Consider the following 4,780-nt stretch of genomic DNA (forward strand, 5'->3'; position numbering starts at 1 on the left):
AAGGCTTCTTTCAGTCAGCATAATGACTTCTTTTTTTTCAGTTCTTTTTTACTTCATTTCAGTTTTTATTTCTCTTGGCTGTTCAAAATCTTAGGAGGAATGCATTCAGTCATAGCAAGCATGATATAGATTTTTGTAGCTGTGCCTTATCAGGTTGAGGATATTCTCTTCTATTCCAGCTTTTTATCATGAATTTATGTTGAGTAATGTGTAACATTTTTTCAGCATCAATTGATGTGATTATAGGGTTTTTCTTCTTTAGACTCATAACATGTGGGATTAAAATTATTGATTTTCAAATATTGAACCAGATTTGCATTTTGGGGGTAAATCCCACTTGATCGTTGTATGTAATTCTTTTTATATTACTGGATTTGATTTCCTAGTATTTTGTGGAGGATGTTTACATCTATGTTCATAAGGGATTTTGTTCTGTAATTTTCTTCCTTTGTACTGTTTTTGACTGCTTTTGGTAGTGGGTTAAGGCTGGCCTCATAAAGTAATCTGGGAAATGTTTCTTACTCTAAAAGAGATAATTTAGAACTGGTGTTATTTCTTCCTTAAATGTTTGATAGAATTCAACAGAAAAGCTGTCTGGACCTTGAGATTTCTTTTTTGGAAGGTTTTAAGCTATGAATTATATTTCTTTAATAGTATTGTTCTAGTAAGATTATCTTTTCCACCTTAGGTGAGATTCGTACTTTGTGTTTCTGGAGGACTTTGTCTACTTCATCTAAATTGTTGAATTTACATGCATAGAGTTTTTCATAATTTTTCCTTATTGGGAAGTGGATTGGCTCAATGGATAGAGTGTCTGCCTACCACATGGGAGGTCCAGGGTTCAAATCCAGGGCCTCGTGACCCATGTGGTGAGCTGGCCCACATGCAATGCTGATGCATGCAAGGAGTGCCGTGTCACACAGGGGTGTCCCCCATGTAGGGGGGCCCCACGTGCAAGGAGTGCACCTGTAGGAGAGCCACCCCACACAAAAAAAGTGCAGCCTGCCCAGGAGTGGCTCTGCACACACGGAGAACTGACACAGCAAGGTGACACAACAAAAAGAGATAGAGTCCTGGTGCCCTGACACGAATGCAAGTGGACACAGAAGAACACACAGTGAATGGACACAGAGAGCAGAAAACTGCAGGGGTGGATAAAAAATAATAATAATAATAAGGGGAAATAAATAAATAAATAATAATAAAAAAGAGAAAAAACCAAAACGTTAAAAAATATATAGATATATTTTCTAGTTTCCTTTGAGGATTCTTTTATAGCCCATAGATTATTCATAGATAAGTTGTTTAATTTCCAAATGTTTGGAGATTTTTCTGTTATCTTTTCTTATTGGGTTCTTGTTTAATTCTATTATGGTTAGTGAATTAAACAAGTTCAATTCTATCGTATTTATTAAAGTTTAATTTGTAACCCAGGATTTGGCTAATCTTGGGGTATGTTAAATGTGCTTTGCATGTTTTGTACATACATATTTAATGTTCTTATGACTAAGTGGTAAATGATTTTTAATCATTATATAATATTAATCTTTATCTCAGGTAATTTTTTACTCTGAGTCTACGTTGTTTGATATTAATATGGCCACGACAGATTTCTTTTTTTATTAAATCAATTGTAGACTTATAGAAAAATCATGCAGAAAGTACACAGTTTCCATACTCCCCCTACACACACACACAGCTGTCCCTATTATTAAAACATTTTGCATTAGTGTGGAAGCTTCGTTGAAATTGATGAAACAATGTTATTATAATTAAACTATTGGTAATAGCTCATTGTTTATACTAGGGTTCATTCTTTGTGTTTTACAGTTTTGCTGGGTTTTTTTTCTGGTAACATATATAGAATCTTGCCCTTCTCCCTCACTTGTTGCATAATAGGAGCCAAGGTTGCAGTTAGTACTGAAAGCCATGGGGGCTGAAGTGCCCCAGGAGCTGATAAAGCTCTCTGTCTTTTTTCCCTGCCAGGGGTGGGGACAGAGCCCCAAGTGTGCTGCAAACTAAGCCATGCACGTCAACACTGACTGCCGTTACCCAGGTAGGTTTATGCAGCACCAGCCCACCTCCTCCCTGCCAGGTGGGAATGGAGCTGCCAGTGTGCCGAGCAATCTCGTCTGTGCAGGTTGAAAGTGACTGCAGTTGCCCAAAGATGGTGAGGGAGCTCTTTCCCTCTTCCTGCCCTGCTGGGGCAGGGATGGAGTCAGAGATGTGTCCAACAGTCTGGTCCATGCAGGCCGAAAGAGCCTGCAGCTTGCTGGAGAGGCTGGGGAAATCCCACCCCCCCTGTCCTATCGTGGGTGGGGATGGAGCCTCAGATGTGTCCAACAGTCTAGTCTGTGCCAGCTGAAAGTGGCTGCAGTTGCCAGGAGAGACTAGTGTAGGTCCTCCCAGCTTTCTCCCTGCCAGAGGTGGGGCTGGAGCCCGGGCTAGGGCTGCAGTCAGACCTGGTGGAAAGAAGCCAGGCCCTGCCATCACTGTGACTTTCAGTGAGCCCCACTTTCCCTCATGCCACAGGTGGACTGGAGTTAAAATGGTGGCTGCCAGCCTCTTTCCGACTTGGACAGGTTCAAACTTTAGCTGTTCTTAGCACTGCACTTTAGCGCGCCAAATTTACTAATCAGTACCTGAAATTGGTGCCTGATTGTCTCTTCCTCCCCTGTTTTTGGGAAAAGAAGCTTCCATCTCCAGCCAGGGAATAGCTCCTGAGGGGGCTTGAGCCAGTCGTGGGGGACGGGCTCTGGTTTCCACAGTGTGGAATGCTCTGCTCAGGAACCCTCACTGCAGAAGGGCAGTCTCCTCTTTCCATCCTTCTAAAGATGCTGCAGGATGCTCTTCTGCTCTCCTGGGCCCCCACGCAGGAGCTTTAGATAGCTCTGGCTAATTACTAACTGCCCTGTAGGTTGAACTGACTCTTGGAGCTCCTTACTCTGCTGCCATCTTGCCTCCCCCCTTTTGGACCTATGGTTTTTGAGGAACCACCAAATTGTTTTCCATAGTGGCTACATTATTTTAGCATTCCCACCGACAATGTACAGGTTCCTATTTTTCCACATCTTCCCAGCACTTCTTAAATTTCATTTTTTATATAATAGCCAACTTAATGGGTGTGATGTAGTATCTCATTGTGGTTTTGATTTGCACCTCCTTGATGGGTAATGATGATGAGCATATTTCATGTGTTTTTCATCATTTGTATGACTTCTTGGAGAAATGCCTACTCAAATTTTTTTCCTGATTTAAAAAAAATTACATTGTCCTTTTGTTGTTGTGTTGTAAGAGTTCTTTATATATTCTGGATATTAACCCTTATCAGATATATGATTTCCAAATATTTTCTCCTATTTCATAGGTTGTCTTTTCACTTTCTTGATAATATTCTGTGATGCACAGAAGTTTTTAATTTTGATGGTGTCCCATTTATCTATTTTTTCTTTTATTGCTTGTGCTTTTGGTTTAAAATCTAAGAATCCACTGCCTGATACAAAATCATGAGGATTTCCCCTATGTTTTCTAAGGATTAGGTCTTATATTTAGATCTTTGATCCATTTGAGTTAATGTTTGTAAGAGGTAGGCATCCAAATTTATTCTTTTTAGATGGATTTTGACTTGTCCTAGCACCATTTGTTGAAGGGCTCTTCTTTCACCATTGAATGGACTTGGTGCCCTCTGAGAACTACTGGCAATACATGTGTGACTTTGCTTCAGGACACTCAATTCTATTCCATTGGTTTATGTGTCTTCCTTATGCCAGTATCAGTCTGTTTTAATTTTTAATTACTATAGCTTCCTGATAAATTTCAAAATTCGAATTCATTGGTCTATATTTCTATCCTTATGCCAGGATTACACTCTTTTAATTATTGTAACTTTGTTAAAAAACTGAAAGTAGGTAGTGTGTTTTACAACTTTGTCTTCTTCAAGATTTTTTTGTTTGTTCAGGGTCCCTTGCCATTCCATATGAATTTGAGGATTGACTTTTCCATTTATTCCAAAAAGGCTCCTGGAATTTTGATAAAGAATGCATTGAAGGGAAACAGATGTGGCTCAACCAATTGGGCTCCCATCTACTATATAGGAGGTCCAGGATTCGATGCCCAGGGCCTCCTGATGAGGGCAAGCTGGCCCACACTGTAAACTGGCCCACACGGCATGCCAGCCCATGCGGGAAAGCAGCCCTGCGCAGGAGAGCCGCCCTGCGTAGGAATGCTGCCTTGTGTGGGACAAGCCGCCCTGATCAGGAGTGCCGGCTCACGCAGAGAGCTGGCACAGCAAGATAATGCAACAAGAGACACAGAGGAGAGAATATAAGAAGATGTAGCAGAACAAGGGAGCTGAGGTGGTGCAAGAGAGTGATCGCCTCTCTCCCACTCCAGAAGGTCCCAGGATCATCAGTTCCTGGAGCTGCCTAATGAGAATACAAGTAGACACAGAACACACAGTGAATCGACACAGAGAGCAGACAATGGGGAATGGGGGTGGAGAAGTAAATTTTAAAAAATAAATCTTAAAAAAAAAGAATGCATTGAATCTGTAGCTCTCTTTATGTAGTACTGATATCTTATATTAAGTCTTCAAATCCATGAATATCAGATATCTTTCCATTTATTTAGGTCTTTAATTTCATTTAGCAGTGTTGTCTTTAGCAAAAAACTCTTTTACCTCCTTGTTTAAATTTATTCCTAGGTGTTTTATTCTTTTAGATGCTGTCATAAATGGAATTGTTTTCTTAATGTCCTTTTTATATTGTTCATTCACAATGTA

Source organism: Dasypus novemcinctus, chromosome 17, assembly GCF_030445035.2.
Source record: "Dasypus novemcinctus isolate mDasNov1 chromosome 17, mDasNov1.1.hap2, whole genome shotgun sequence".
Lineage (NCBI taxonomy): Eukaryota > Metazoa > Chordata > Mammalia > Cingulata > Dasypodidae > Dasypus > Dasypus novemcinctus.